The sequence below is a fragment of the Mytilus californianus genome, unplaced genomic scaffold (assembly GCF_021869535.1).
Source record: "Mytilus californianus isolate M0D057914Y unplaced genomic scaffold, xbMytCali1.0.p SCAF_7, whole genome shotgun sequence".
Taxonomy (NCBI): Eukaryota; Metazoa; Mollusca; class Bivalvia; order Mytilida; family Mytilidae; genus Mytilus; species Mytilus californianus.
The window spans coordinates 64856695-64874573 of record NW_026262723.1 but is presented as its reverse complement, the minus strand read 5'-3'; the positions used below and the strand labels follow the sequence as shown (position 1 = coordinate 64874573).

Here is a 17879-nt window from a genome sequence, read left to right as displayed (position 1 = left end):
TATAGCAGTTGTTATCAAATAACTCGTTTCTATGTGTGTTGGCGTTTGTTTAAGTTGCACTTCGGTGTTCCTGTTGTTCCTTTGTTTTCCACTTATAGTTGATATGTTTCCCTCGGTTTTGGTTTATAACCCGGATTTGTTTTCTCTCAATCGATTTATGACTTTTGAACACCGGTATACTACTGTTGCCTTTATTTTGGCATTTATTTTTGTTATGAGTTTGGTATTACCAACATGTTTAACCCCGTCACATTCTGTGTATACCTGTTCAAATTTAGGAGCCTGTTATTCAGTGGTTGTCGTTTATTGCTGTATATCATATGTGGTTTGCGTTTATTGTTTTGTATAAATTAAGCCGCTAGTTTTCTCGTTTTAGTTGTACATTTGTCATTTTGGGCCTTTTATAGCTTACTATTCGGTATGAATTTTGCTCATTGTTGAGAGTTGTCTCATTGGTAATCATACCACATCTTCTCAATTTTATATTATATTTTCGAATGATATTTTTTGGAAACGTTGGAAGAATCACATAGTGAAAAGGGAACTGCTTATCCTTCAAGAGCACATGAGCTTTTCTCCCTTTTTTATTTCGTCAAGTTTCTTTGTAGTGTCTTGTTGACTGCTGTTGTTTTTCTGTATTCTTTTAATCATGTTATTCGATGTCTGAGATTTATTTCTACTCAGAATTTCTTTCCCTATTTGATTCGTAACATCGGTCTATTTGTACTTTTAACAACAAATAGTCATCTATATATGTTGTGTTGTGCTGTTACACCACTGTCTCAGGTTCTTATGTTCTTATGTTGTGTTGTTATACCACTGTCCCAGGTAAGGGGGAGGGTTGAGCGCTAACAAACATGTTTAACCCCGCCATATTCTTTATGTACCTGTCCCAAGTCAGGAACCTGCATTTTTTAGTGGTTGATTCATGTCCGTCATATTTGTTTTTCGTTAATTTTTTTGTTATAAATTAGGCCGTTAGTTTCTCAATTGAATTGTTTCGTATTTTTCAAGTCGGAGCCTTTAATTACCGACTATACGGTATGGGTTTTTCTCATTGTTGAAGGCCTTACGGTTGCCAATAATTGCTTAAATCCACTTTATTTGAACTTTGGAGGATAGTTGTCTCATTGGCAATCATACCTCATCTCCTTATTTTTATATCTATATACAACAGTTGATTAAAGCACCCAAAACAAAAGCCAAATTTGTTTTAATTTTTATATAACGATATCGTATGTACATCAAGTTGCATTACAATAACAACCTTCATTGACATGCGGAACGTATATATGTCAAGTTTTCAAAAACTCAATATCAAAATAATCAGTCCATTTGTACAACATTTTTGTTTAAAACATCATATCGTAATATTGAAAGAGATTTTTTATCAACATGTTAATAAGGTTAATTAAAACTTTAATATTAAAATTTAATGTAAAAATCCTTAAAATATGCAACTATTCAACTATCAGTTTTTAAACAAACTTTTTAACAAATGGTAATTAAGTATGAAATCAAAACGTCAATTAGTATGGTCTTATGAATGTCTTTACAATGTGAGGAAAATGGCAGCATGCCATCGTTTTGCCTGTTACGGTGCAATTTTTATTTTCCTCCTTACTAAATAAAATAAATAGTTAATACTGCCTTTTGTTTGAACACAGATGTTTATAACATTTTCAATTTTCGCTGCCTATTACAATATTTACTAAACTATTGAAGTATCTACATCTTTGAGTCACACACAAGTACTGCTATTTAAGACTGGCAGCTATTTTAACACTTCTAAGTATGCCAACATGAGGCACATAAAAATGGTGGAGATCTCAACTACAGCCATGGCCACTGCAGAATTACCTAGAAATATAAAAAAACGGGAAGCATTTTAAACTCATTACGAAATAAACCTCTGAAATAATACTGGACTGTTATTTGGCTGTAGAGGAAATAAAATATAATTTATCAGAATGAGTACAAAAAACATCAAAAACATTTAAATTTGCCAGGAATATTCTGTTTAAATCATCATACAGCAATGTACAGTGAACAAACACTTACAAGTAGTTTGTTATATTATCAGTAGCATAAATACAATCAAAGAATGCTCTTTGTTCGAAATATTTCTCTTAAATGCATCGATATTCTTCCCAGTTTTACTTGATCTGCATTGTTTTTGCTTAAAAGTTTTTTTTTATTGTTTTCAAATGATTGTTTTGTTTCCATTGATTATTGTTATCGTATATCAATTTTACAATGTCTAGCCATAAGCAATGTGTCGAGTGTCACTTGTGGAACACAAAATGTGTTCCCTTTCGGAGCACCAGAAGTCACCTCATATTTTGAGTAGGGTTCAAGTAGAATTTTTTGTTTTCTTTGTAGTGATTTGTGAATTGTTCCTTGACTTTTTGCCTTTTCTTTTTCTTTGACTTTGGTGTAGTCGGTCTTTCTTGACTTAAGGTTTTTGATTGCCTCCCTTGGTATCCTCTTGCTATTTTCACATTTGCAAGTAGATGTCAGCTTCGATAGAATTTACTCCTCCTTAAGGAGTAGACCTGGGGTATGGGAGGCAATTCTTACAAAGGTATAGGAAGTCATTTGTGCGTTTTAACCTAGTAGTAACTGAAACGGTGATCAAGCATTTATGTTGTTTTCACTTGGCTATGAGAATGATGCAGGAGCATCTAAGAAAGATGGACAAATTTGACTCCACCAAGGATTCGTATAGTACTATACAAATCCTTGCTTACTATACAAATCCTTGACTCCAACAAGCATTAGATAAAGGAATAACTTTTTTTTTCAAAATTCAAAAATCAAAACCTGAAATGTTAGAAATTAACATTCATTCATGAAATGCTTTTGAAAAAATACATGTACTGAGGAGTTTTTGGAATGACCCTTGACATCATTAAGATAAAATCTTGAAAGGTTTGGGAAAAATTGATTTGGAAAAAAATGATTGAATAATGTAGTAATAAGGTTTTAGTACTATTGGTTGATATGCTGTTTTTAACTTTCAAATTAGGACAAATAAGAACAGCAGTATTTTAGAAGATATGATCTGATAAGCCATCCTCAGTACAAAACCTACATTACCACAAAGTTCTTAGATAGTGACAGACTTTCAAAACATTCAATTTAGCGTCTTCTCATCCAATGACAGGGGCATTTTGTAGTCTTGGGAAGAAAACCAATGTTGCGTATTTTAATGTGGATATATCAATTCGTCCCAAGGGTTATTTAGTAGGGTGCCCAGTCAACGAATTTTGTCGATTTGAGTTAACGGAATAACACACGGCTGTATTTGATATCATTGGAAAGTGGAGAACAAGCCTCATCGAAATATTGATGTTGTCGTTGTCTACAGTGGTCACGATTTTCTTAAATTTGATCAATTTGGGTCAAAGGTCAAAGCTCAAATTTCAAGGAAAACTCAGAGTCACGTTTAGATAGCTGGTATCCCCTACATATATGCGTTTATATCAAAATATATTCAAATAATTCAAAGGATTATAACTATAGTTTCTATATTAAGGACTAATTTGATATCTATATTGCCAAATATGGTTAGAGATTGACATTTGTACTTTAAAAAGAGGGACGAAAGATACCAGAGGGACAGTCAAACTCATAGATCGAAAACGAACTGACAACGCCATGGCCAAAAATAAAAAGACAAACAGACAAATAATAGTACAAATGACACAACGTAGAAAATAAAAGAGTAAGCAACACGAACCCTACCAAAAACTGGGGGTGATCTCAGATGTGCATCCTTACAAGGTATCCTTACAAGGTTTCTAATATATGGTATCCTTACAAGGCCTACATGTCGGTCATACATGGTTCACTTGACCTAGACCTCATTTAATGAATCCTAGGGTGCACATTAACAATTTGCATTCAGCCGTCAAACCTAGACCTCATTTAATGAATCCTAGGGTGCACATTAACAATTTGCATTCAGCTGTTAAACAACAGTGACCTTGACATATATATTAACATTTATAAGTTGCCCCTTCCAAAATGTTATTTTTCCGTCGTTTGATAGAAGGTGTTCGTAAAGTTTTCCTGGGAAAATATCTAGTTTTCTTTTGTTGAGTGTGGAAGCACATACAATTGTACTTGGTTCCAAAATTGGTGAAATATTAACGTATAATGGATTGAATTAGCAGGTCTGATTATAACTTTGCTTTATAGAAATACGAATGACTGTAAACGGTGAAAAAGGGGAAGGGTTGTCCGTCAAAGCTATGAAAACAAAATGACAATTAAAAACAGGTTAATCACTCCATCTTATACACTTATATGCCTTATTAAGCATACATTGGCCTACAACTGACATGAAGTTTATCTACAAAGAGAGGGTTGTAACAACATCAATCTAATTGAAATATAGATCTCTGATTTCGTTATCCTCATATGAGCTTATATATACGAGCACGCCAGTTAATATAGATAAGGATTTTAATCTGATTGAAACAACATAGAAAAATTGCCTAAGCTAACAGTAGCTATCACGTTTCATTGTCTTCTGTTAAGTCGAAAGCCCGCCGACCAGGTTAAGTTAGAGAGCTAATTACAGTTGTTCTTTTATAAATCGGATTCGAAGGAAGTCGCAGAATGCGAGGCATACAGCATACAATCTGATTGTGGAGGCCGCAACACCGTTAACTATTTGTATATCTTCATATATCAGAGAGTAGAGGAATCGGATTATTATACTTTGTATATATAGATCCATTGTGTTACGAAGTTTCCGTCTGTCATATAATTATTTTCCTTGACCTCATTTTTATGGTTTAGTGAATGCAAAAACCTGAACAGCATTTTTTTTCTTCGTGTAAATGTCTTACTTGTGCGTTTGAATGGGACGTCCCTTTGGTATCCGTCGCATCTCTTTTATCATGAGTTCTAGGATAACTATATTTGGTTTCTAATATATGGTATCCTTACAAGGCCTACATGTCGGTCATACATTGTTCACTTGACCTAGACCTCATTTAATGAATCCTAGAATGGATCAGTGAACAAGATTAAGTTTTAGTGGTCAAGTCCTTATCTCAGGTACTATAAGTTGTGGGTCAAATATATTTGGTGTATGGGATGGTAGCAAAGTGTACATGTCTTTGTGGCCGATTTCATCTGACCTTACGTCGTTTGTATGTAACATTGATAATTATATTTTATGTAATAAATTTATAATATAAAAATAAGGAGATGCGGAAGTAAAAAGTTATAGGCAACCGCACGGTCTTAAAAAATGAGAAAACCCCATACCGTAGGTCGGCTATAAAAGGCCCGGATACAAAAAAATTGAATCAATTCATTTGAGAAAACTAACGGCCTAGTTTATAAAAAAAAAATGTACCAACAAAAATGACAGACTTGAAACAACGACAACCACATCAAATACCGACTCGATCCAGACTTGGAACAGGCATAAACATAATGTATTGATTGATTGATTGATTGCTTTACGCCGCATCAGCACAACATTGATATAACGCGGCGAGAATGTATACAATCCTTTTCTCTAAGAATTTCGACATAAAAAATTCAGTCAGTTAGTAAAACATGCTGTACCAGTATAATCCTAGTTTTTACGGTAATGATGTATATGATCATACTTTTCTCTGACTATAAATTGATAACGTCCTTTCAGTAGCTCTCGGAAATGGAACGACCATTCGATTTCGAAAGGAGATGGGGAGGAGGATTTTGAAAATCAATAACTTGGCCTGGTATGAACTGAAAATCAATATCTTGGCCTGGTATGAACTGAAAATCAATGACTTTGTACAAGATCGGATAAAAATGAACACGCTGCAACATGAAATGCAAGATATTTGAGGATATATAAATGTGTACAAAAGTGAAAATAAACTTTCGTGCAGCAATGACGCGGAAAAAAATTAAGAAAGCGTAGGAACAGACGGAAAAAAAATGGTCACTCCGGAAAATTTTATCTGCTGCTAGCTTGGCTTCGGTGGTTTGCTCGAACTAACCTATTGCCAATTCAGCTTTCAAATTATTGCAGTTGTATCTGCTGGTGTATAATTCATAGCAGGAACGATGATAAATTTTTGTTGTTTGTCACACCAAGGGGGATTTAGGTCGAAAACATAACAAGACCATAACATAGTCTTGATGTGCCATATTCCGGATGTGAAAATCGACCGTTTTTATTCTTATACTACAATTATAACAAAAATATCTATTCAACAAAAAGTTTAACGTATTGAAAAGTAGACAATAAACATATTCCTCCGAAGAAAATAATAATTTACAACGTTAGCTGGCTATTCAAAACAAATTAATCAACCACACAACAAGCACAAATGAGAATTGTAATGAGTGACCACTGTCCTTGTTAATGACCTAATAGTGTAAGCAACAAAATGTTTATGTCACGGGAAAATCCGTGGTTAATGAATGCCAGAATGTTGACTTTATTTGTGTTTTTAATTGCTTATTTCTTCAATTCAAAACTACTTTTATTTCACACATGAAATTTCAACAACACTTAGGCAGATGATGCATGAATCCCTATCCTTTCAATGGTGTAAATATAAGAAATATTAAACGAGAGGAGAATTTTTGGGTTACCAAGGCCTACTCCCTTAATATGATAAAAAAAAATAACTATGATACAGACCAAACGCTGCCATGAGAGATTCTGATGCGTAGAAAAAACACATTTTCATGCATTTTCTACTTAATTCCCGTGAAAAATTCAATAATGAATACAAAAAAAGAATAAATATTCAAATAACTAAATATTGAAAAATATTCACTCGTGAATAACGCGCATTTGTCCACTAACGCGTTTTTCGGTCACTCGTAAAAAAAATATTTTTGAAAAATCGAACAGACACATTTTAAAGATTCGTAATAAAGGAGAGACGTCATTCCTGTACGTTCGTATATCATGTGCTTCTGCTTCTCATGTACCCTTGAAGTTAAAAGTTTAATAAGTTAAAACAAATGTTTGAGAAGAGTAAAGCTCAACCAAAGGACCACAGCTTTCACATTGAGACTAGATGGATTATACATACTATATGCTACTATTGTTTTTCAGAACAGTATAGGCTGATACTGGTTATAAATGTTTATACTGCTTTGTGTATTGCAAAAACACAAAACTGTATTTAGTATTTATGAGAGGGATATTTACTTCAAACCTCTTTCATTCTATTTTGTTCAATATAGTTCTTTATTGCTGTAGGAATTCTAGCCTGTATATCTGAACATTCGTGTGCTTTGTTTTCTCTATTGCTAATTTGACAAATTAAGATTATCATTAATTGCTGATGTTGACTGTTTAACCAATGACTTTAACTGTTGAAGTACAGGTGACCATATTTTGTCTTATTGCCAATAAACATTCTATATAATTGAGAACAGTATAAAACTTTTACAATATACCTTATTTTGAATGCAAAAATTGTGCCTTGTTTTTACGAAAGGTCTTTAAAAATAATAACTAATATGCATGTTTTATTTTATTTACTGTTGTAATATTAATACTTACAGCTTGTATTCGATGCAATGAAATTTATGCCGCAAACACAAAAACCGGTGTTGGTATGGTTACAATATGCGTTATCTACACAAGAGGAATTTCCCTTATCATCGCATTTTTTGTTTGGAAAAATGCCTGTAATGCAAATAAGGAAAAAATAAGGAAAAACATATATTTTAATAACTGTTTAAATATATCAATATTAAGAAAATGTAAGCAATTTGATCGAACTCTACATCCAAGTCAAATGCGCTTACTTTTATGAGCTTAAAACATTTATATATATAAATATCCACGTCATTTGAACATCTGGTGGATAGTTGTCTCATTTGAAATCATACACATCTCCTTATTTCTATATAAAGTAACATAATGACTGTATTATCTTTTGACGTCGGTATTTATTTTTTTTTAATGTGTCATGAACCAATTGAATTTGCTTAAACAATATAATTTACAAACTCATTTAACTAAAATATAATAATTCTTCTAGAACTGGTCTGTCTGTGTGATTCTTAGATTACCTAAAATTATTAATAATACAAATATGTTTCTTGAACACATTGAAATTATATAAAACAAAAGCCAAGACAGATTTGTTTCAAATTCGTATCCAATGAATTCAGTATGTTTTATTGTACATTTTGAAATTAAGATACAATACATACGAGGTTTACAAGAGGAAGAGTCACGGAAATGAGAATCAATGCAGGTACAATTTGTTCGGCATGTAGTGTTTTCATCCTTGCATTGGGAAGTTGGAAGACAGGGGTAACCGTAAGCTATTTCTGTAACAAATAGTACATATTTTAGTATTTTATATCAATCGCACCAATTAATGATTTATATAAAATTGAGACCTCATGAAAAGATGGCAATTGTACTTAATAATAAATATACAATATTAACTAAGTGCTTTCATATTTTGAAAAAAAACAATTGTTTGCATAATTTCCCTCTACTATTAGAGTATCAAACGTATTGTTATAGATTTTACAATGTTATCATTTGCACTTCAGATATATATGCCTTAAATTTGTTAGATATTTCAATTTTGTATTTTAATGCACAGAGGAAGCGTTATCAATCCTAGCAAGAATTCCATCCACTCTAACATGTGCTATAGTGAGATACGAACTTTTGCGCTAAGTTGAAGACGTCAGTCTGGAATTGGAATGAAGAACAGTTATAAAAACAATTTTGGATATGTCAATTGCGTGTAGGATATTTGTGTGATAAATCAAAAATACATCATAATCATTATTCCTTCTTTTCGTTTTGTCAGTATCATCTTCATGTAATCTTAGATACCCCACATGTTTTATTCAGTAACACAGCACAATTTTCTCTTTTTATCATTATTATAGAACGTTCGTTGATTTATTTTCTTTAGAGTTATAAATGGACAACTGAGAATATCTGATACACTTACTTGTGGCACAGAACGTACTATTGTATTTGTAGTGAGTAGCTGTTTTACATTGACATTTCTCGGCGGCACTGCATTCTGAATTTGCATCACTTGTTGTACAGTTGCTTGTATCAGTACATGCTTCATCAAGAATAGGTCCTTTATAAAATAAATTTGTATATATACTTTACTAAAGGAAGTGAAGACGGTGAATTGCGTTACAGAACTAAAACGCTATTAATTATTGTACTGACATTGTGTTTAAACACCCTTGTAGCAATATATGATGGGGCCAGATTCATTGGTGGAGGAAGCCTAGAGGACCACCGAACTCGACAGGAAAACAGATCATCTAAGTTAAACGTACCAGCGACGAGCAGGGTTCAAACTCTCAACATCGGCGTTGGCAGGCTAGTGATCACTGTATACATAAACTACTTAGACCATACTGCCACCGCGGACCGTTTTTGTAAATGTCAACTGATATTCTCTGAACGTTTACACTAAAAATGAATACATATGACAGACAAGGATATTTTCAAATTAGTTTACATTAAAGGATTAATAGCACTGCTTTTATTTTCATAGAGAGGCAACAGATACCAAAGGGACATTCAAACTCATAAGTCGAAAATAAACTGACGCCATGGCTAAAAAAGAAGTGACAAACAACAGTACACAACACACAACAGACTGAGCAACAGTTGCTCCGGAAGGGTAAGCAGATCCTGCGATATTTCAATAGCTATATCGTTCCCAATTCAGGAGTATGGGTCTATACTGACAAGAGTTTTCAGATAAATGTGAAACTTGAATTGAATCAGGTACCAACTTCTGTAAATGTTTTAGAATGAAACTAAAGTCAACAATTTTTTTTTTATTCGCGACTAGAAAACACTGAGAAAGAAAGATTCAGCTATAACATTTATTAACCGTATTTACTAAAGCCCACGGCTTTCACTTGGTATATCGAGAGAAATGGTCGTGAAAAATAAGTAACGGTGGTCAAGTATTGCGATCGGATTGTAAAAGATCTGGTATCGAATCGTGAAAGATCTGGTATCGAATCGTGAAAGCTATTAAACTTCAACATCTCTTAAAAATAGGAACAACAAATGTATCGGTCTAAATGATTATTAAAAATTCACACTAAGATGCAGTCCTTTTTTATAAGAAAACACAAAAATGACAAATATTCTTATGCGAATTATTAAAAAAAATCACTTTTTACAATCTATTACAGTTACATTTCAATATATGCTACATTTGACACTAAATCTTGTGTGTCAGACAATAAAGTGTTCTCGTTTTTTTCCAGGATAAGATTTAGTTATTTAAAAAAACGTAGGATTTTGTTAAGGTTATCTATTATTATCAGGCAACGCGTTATTTTGACAGTGAAAGGCAATAAATTACCCGTCTGAATCCGCATATATTTCTATTTCTACCAACCATATACTTGTAGTTTGTTAAGGCGTGACTATGGTACCTTAATAAGAACGTAAAATAATGATGTTTTGTACTTTTTATTTAAATAATTGACCATCACATTATTTTCTACAAGAGCTATACAAATTACCCCGGGCAAAATAATACATACGAATAGAACTTTCATGGTCATACACTGATGAAAACTAAACAGCATGTATATATGAAATTATAACTTCCATTTGTGTGAATATTTAGATATGTTTGCAGTTGGTGATAAACTTTTAATTGATTTAAGCAAGTGATCACTTAATAAAAGCTAAAACGAATGTTTTTTGTATATTTTCAATTATTGACCACCACTTCATTTCCTACAAGAGCTATCAAAACTACTGCATACATAATATCAGTTACTAGTATATACAAAAAAAAAAAAACAGAAGTTACTAAATGAATATTAAATACGCATGAGTCGAATACAAACTGATTACGCCATGGCAAAAAAAAACGAAAACCCAGCAACACGAACCCCACCTAAAACCGGGATTGATCTCATTTAATCCGGAAGGGTAAGCAGATCCTGCTCCACATATGACACCCGTCGTCTTTTTCGTAAGGACAATGATATATGTCGAAGTACCTAACTAAGTATAATATGTTATTACTAACCAACGTGCATCGAGTGCATGCAGCAGGTCGTCGGTTCCACCACCGGCTTTGTCTTTTAATTCCCCGAAATGTTCTATTATCAATCGAGACAATTTTGAATGGGTCTAGATTCGCATGCCAAGTGATGCAAGCATAGCAGGTGACGCTTACTCTGTCTTTCTATTTTCAATACACTAACACCAAATGTCTCTATTATGGATATGAGTTCTTAATGTGTTTTTATATAGGTGTGACTGAAGGATAAGAAATAAGCAAGAACCTGTGATGCACTTAAAATCTTAAGTCGACGAAGGACAGAAAACAACATTGCCAAAATTAAGAAAAAGAAAACTATAGATTGAGGAATACTCACTCAATCCAAAACCGGAGGTGGGAGAACATGAGTTATGTTTAAGTTGTAATTTGCTTTGAACTAGCTTTCAGTAACAGTTTGTTCTTATGTTATGCTGTACGTCAATGTCCCAGGTTAGGGGGAGAGATGACCGCTCACAAACATGTCAGGATTTTGTAGTTCAGTGGTTGTCGTTGGTTCATGTCTGTCATATTTTGTTTTAAGTAAATTGTTTTGTTATAAATCAGCTCGTTAGTCTTCATAATTGTATTGTTGCATATTTTTCATGTCGGAGACTTTTATAGCCGACTCTATACAGTATGGATTTTTCTCATTGTTGAAGGCCGTACGGTTGCCTATAATTGCTGACATCCACTTCATTTAAACTTTTAGTGGATAGTTGTCTCATTGGCAATCATACCGCATCTCCTTATTTTTAAATCGTGTACTCCGGAGAGGGTTGTCTTTTTTCTGTTTTAATAGTCACTAGACAAGAGATTAATCTGCTATGATTTTAAGAGTTGTCGTCAACGATGTTTTTTAATTGCTACGACTGTCACTAAACGTGCGTCCTCAAATCATTCATGTGAATAATATCTTTTCAACCAAAATAATCGAGAGCATATAGTCTAACATTCAGGTATTGCGACTAATGACTCTTAGCAAATTTCTGTAAATGTGATTCATTTTTTAATTTTACCACTGACAAATAAGACGGGTGTTGCATGGGAAACAAGATACACGTATCCTTCCTGACCACTTAATTAATTTTCAGTCTTACATATACGATGTTTGTGCGTCAATTTTGGTCTCCTTACGATTGAATTGTCTCTGTTATGAATTATTCTTAGATTTTTGCATTTCCCTTTTATTACATTTCATAATTTAAAATCCTACCTGTTGCGACTGCATGGCTAAAGTAACACGCAACCAATGACACCAAGAGTAGAAGTACAGTAGACAAAGAGGTCTGGAAAATAAAGTAAAAGACTTATTGTAATTGTTTTCATATGAACCTACAAGTAGTAATCCGACTTATTTATAAACATAAACTACATATTAAGCATTGGATAATGGAAAAGTTTTCTACCTTAATTTAAACATTTTTTATTTAAAAAGAATAGTTAAAATGAATTAAATAGCAGATTAAAGCCTATTTACATATAAAAATTAGAAGAAGTGGTCCGATTGCCAATGCGTCAACTCTCCACAAGAGACCAAATGACACAGAAAAAGAAATAGAACATTAATATAATGGAATAGGTAGACAGCTCTCTCACCTCTTAACGGATTATATGCTATATCATGGTAATTCGGAATATATATTTCTTTAAAGTGGCCAAATTTATGCCTACCGAATCTATTCAAACTCTCAAAACGTAAATCAGAACTACAAAAGTTCAATAAAATACAATACACAATATCTAAACTGATTATCGTTAAAAAGTATCAACATTTCGTGTGTATTTCTGACTGGAACTATCGACGTGACCTACGAAAACTGTCGATGGGCTTATGACGCCGTTATTATAAACAGACATGTTAAAATAACGTATAGAGAAAGTCCACATAACTGTCAATTCTTAGGAAATACTGGCGAGGAGACCCGAAGGCCCGACGCCCATTATTTCCCAGGAATGGGCAGTTATTTGGACTTTTGCTAACTTAAAATACACCTCTAATCACGTTACAAATCTCCAGAGTATAAGATTTTAAAGAATTTTATTTCATTTTGAAATGGTTTTCTTTTCATTTTCCTCATGTTGTATCCAGTAATCCGCAGTCAAAATTTTTAGATCAAGCTAACCATCTACTCACATAACAAAGTATTTATAAACAGTTGATCTTGAATAAAGTTCATCCAGATTTATGTTTTGAATTTTTGGATACGCACATTTTTCTTGTATTTGGATTGAAAGGATGTTTAGTGGTATTTTGGGAGAGAGAGAAAACTACTATATATACATATATGTAATTCGATTATGTGTGTTTTTCGTTTGATAAATATTGGATTTAGAATAGTCTAAGAAAAATGAAACGGTACAACTAGAATAAATTTCCAGGTATGTAACACTCTACTCTAGGTTATTAAACTAATAAGGCTTCGCTCTATTATAAGTCATTTTGGAAAAAAATTTCAAACCATTCTATTACATAAAATAAATTAAACGAGAAAACAGTGTTTTGTGCATATTCCAATATTTTTTCTAGCCATTTGCTCATTACAACGTACACAAATTTAAGATTTTTTTTATGATTCTTGAATAGCATTCCCAGTAAACTGAAAGCATTTTTCATTTCCCCCGATTATCAGATAGAAATCATTGAATAATATTAATGTGTTCAATATTACAAAAGATTCAACTGAATTAACACAGTTAATAAGTTGTAGATGCATAGAAGAGGAATTATGGCACGCAATGGATAGAATTCGTTTGTTCCCACTTGGATACTATCTGTGACAGAAATTCAGTCAAAATTTGCATCGGAATACAAACTGCTTGTATTGTTCATTTGTTGTGCACTTTTAGTGAATACGGTTCTACTTTCTTATACAATGGAATTCCGACTCGCAATTTAAAGCTGTTTGTTATTAATGAGATTTCGTGTTCATTTTATTACTACAATCCCACATTAAAAAAATCAGTATCAGCCGTTTTGTAAGTTTTCATCTTCAATATCGCGTTACGTTCTTTAGAATTATTTCCATGGGTAAACACTTTTTTAAGAAAGTGCTAATGGAAATATCCAAAGGACAAAACGTGCAGATAAATGAAGATGAATAATAGAAAATAACTCTCAATTCCGGAAAAATAATGGAGCGTTTGAACAATAGATTTACTTCACGATGTATTCTAAAATACAGATCGACAGGTAAGTACGTGCAACAGCGTAAGGTCGATTTTCTTAGTTCTGTTTTCTCCCATTCCATAGATAGAAATATTTAAATTAAATGTAAATCATTTACTCATAACCTGTATAAGATTTTTTTTGGCGGGGTAACTCAATCAACGAAATCTGTCTTCTTGCTGCTGCCTTCTCGAGTCTCACTTTTTCAGTTGGCACATGTACAACCCATCGTCAACAAAGTTTATAGCAAATGCGCATGAATACGGATTCAAATCATGTTGTATTCATGACTTTCAAGCCAATAATAAATTAGCGGTGTTTTTTTTTTTTTTTTTTTTTTTTTTTTTTTTTTTTTTTTTTTTTTTTGACAAAATTAATTCAAACTGACTTCTAATAGCGAAATACTACTTCAATGCACCTCTTTTATCATGTTAGAAACAATATTTTTGTCGGGTCCAACTAGAAGTTAAGCCCCTTTATCATATGTACATATAGATACATTGGCAAATAAAACAAATTATTTAGATTGTAACAAACATCTACCTCCGTTACAGATTAAATAGTTTCAAATGACGGACTGGATGCTTGTTTTATTGGACAAAGTATATCTATGGACACTAAAATGACATTTTAATCACTCCTCGATTTCTTAAGACAACACATAAAGATGATGTATCATTAAAGCCTGTTAACTATTCTTAGAAGAAGTCTCAGTAAAATAAAGGGTAATAAAAATAACGATAAGAGTACAGTTGTACAAAAACAAAGAATAGAGAATGATAGGATGCTTTAATATAAGAAATAGAGAATAACCGGTAAAATCAAACATGAATAGGGGAAAATGACATACAGAAATGCAGTCCAGATCATCATATATAACAACCAAAGATTTTCTGTTGTATAAAGACAAAACTGAAACACACGAGTTTACAAATATTACATATCAATAGAGTGACCAAAACCAAAACGTTTCGATTTCAGTCATTTATTAGTAATAAAAGAATGGTTTCTATTACCAAATAATCATATCGAGGTACAAAAACTGTATACATATACACATGAACCGGCAATAAAATCACGTCAAAATGATTGACGTTAGTATCTGAAGAGGATATATATATCAAATAAACATTTAAAATATATTTACGACATTACTGAAATTAACAATTACGGGAGTAATACATGGACTTTTGCATTCTTGTAAACCTCAATTAATTCAGTATGAATGAAATTTAATGACAAAGTATAATTCTGAATATACGTTCGTATTTGATCATCGCCTGTTTTAATATACTCTGTATTGACATTAACTCCATTAGAATTTGTCTAAATCCTGAAACATGTTTAGGAACCCAACTGAAATGGTTTATCGAAATACTACGCATATTAATTTTTTTTTTCTGATCCTAGATTGACAGAAAAACTGTTTACGATGAAAATACGCATGCCCTAAAAATTGACACAAATACATGGAAATGAACTATAAACACTGTATCAATAGAACAACGCTTTATCATAAGTGCTTGATAATTACCCACAGTTCACTTCTTTGAGCTATATATGACGGACCCTATCGTCCAATCAGGATAGTATGGTAGTTTAAAGATTTCAAATGCGATCTCTGACATCCGTTAATAGATAAAGCTTTTATCAAAAACTTCCAAACTTCCGAGGAAATTTAAGTATATATAAATATAATTTTATCAAAATGAATCAAAAATATTTATTTTATATGATAATCAATATATTTTACAGGAAAACATTCAAAAATTAGAATTCACATTGTTTAAATCTAACTAAATGTGAATTGTGTCATGTAAATGAAAATATTTTATAAACGCTATTCTCTTATAGTTTTGAACTGTTATCTATTTTATGCATACAAAGATATTTCTCGTATCAAACTGAATGAAAAAGTGATACGAAAAATGCGTTAATTCAGTTAGCCTATTCTGTAATGTGTTACGAAATTGCGATATTTCCATTGGCTATTCGTTATGTCAGTGATGCTCATACAAGTGAGAAGTTTGGCTAGCTATAAAACCAGGTTTAATCAATTATTTTCTGCATATGGAAATGCCTGCACCAAGTCAGGAGTATGACAGTTGTTTTCCATTCGTTTGATGTGTTTGAGCTTTTGATTTTGCTATTCGTTAAGGGACTTTCCGTTTTGAATTTTCATTGGTATTCGGTATTTTTTTTATTTTACTTTCTTTTTTGTTAATATCACAACGGACCTTTGCCAACGGAAATTTGTGGTTCCTTCGATACTATACAACCCACATATATATTCTTTTTATAAAATTTTAGTCCTTTATAAAGCATACACAAAACTTTAAATATCTGAAGTTAATGTTTGACAACGTTGGAAGTGGACTTCAGTATGCCGTTACACTGTTTATTTGCAAAGAGAGGCAAGAAAATTGTTTCGCTTAATTAAATTTTTACAAAAATAATAATGTTTACAATAAGATAAATAGGTTTAACAACTTAGAGTTAGATATCGCTAAAAGCTCGTCCATTATTATAATGAAATTAAATAATTTGAGTTGATATCAAGCGATATCCTATTCTCACTCGTGATGAAACCTATAATTATTTGATATTTTATTTCAAAATTATAACATACGATTTTCCCCTTTTCCTTATATTGGGTTTCTTTTATATAAAAAGTTTATGAAAAGCTTTCAGAATATTCCTCATGGAAGTCTGTAAGAATGGAATGATCTATTAAATTACATAATCAAAAACTTATTGATGAAATCAAAATAAAGGAAAACTATGTCAAAGTATTTCTACATTTTGTTATAATAGATAAATGTTGCAACATTTCAAAATAGTTTGCTTACCATAGTTCAGTTGGAAATGCTATTCTTTAACTTGTAACTGTTATACAATATTTTAGTATTTATACGATTGCGTGATCATTGCCCTTATCAACAGAAAAAACAGGTGATAGTGTCTCCTAGGTAATACTATATTTACAAAGCTATATATTCTATGACACGAAGTTCAATATGTATGATTTATTCAACAAATCTTAACACAATTTCAACTTCCGGCTGATGATAAGATACCCTTGCATTGTTACATAACTGTTGAACATAAGAGGTCGTGTTGTAAATGAAAAAATAATAACATGAGCTCGGATTGCAATATGATTTTTGTGAAAGTGACGTGATTAGATCATAGTTATCCTAGCACAAACAAAATGGTATGAATTAATAAAGCTTATGTGTAATATTTTATTATCAAGTTGTATTCATTAAGAATCTTCTACTAGTATATTATTGTTTCTGTTGGATTGTCCCTGTATATTTGCACTGAAATTTTTAAAGATGATATGAAAAATGTTATTATCACCTGCATCTTAATATATCAACGTGTATTTGTATGGGGAGCCTCGGTGGCCGAGTGGTCTAAATAGTTACTACTGTAATCACTAGCCAGTCAACACTGAGGTTGTGAGTTCGAACCCCGCTCGTGCGGGTGCACTCGACTCCAATATTAATTGACTAGGATTGTCAGTTTTCCTATCGAAGGTCGGTGGTTTTCTCCGGGCACTCCGGCTTCCTCCACCAATAAAAAGTGGCCTACCACGAAATAGCCCAAAAGCGGTGCTTAAAAGTGGCGTTAAAACACCAAAAAAATCAAAAAATCAA

At 32.3% G+C, this 17879-nt stretch overlaps 1 long non-coding RNA gene across 1 annotated transcript; it reads right to left on the bottom strand.

Annotated features, from left to right (window-relative positions):
• Positions 1-1402: 1402 nt before the first annotated feature.
• On the bottom strand, positions 1403-17103 carry LOC127708893 (uncharacterized). The gene is made up of 6 exons (XR_007985425.1): positions 17067-17103; positions 12265-12337; positions 8961-9098; positions 8197-8316; positions 7538-7663; positions 1403-1860 (listed from the first exon to the last, which is right to left on the bottom strand). It is a non-coding gene; the product is annotated as an uncharacterized LOC127708893 (long non-coding RNA).
• Between the last annotated feature and the right edge of the window lie 776 nt (positions 17104-17879).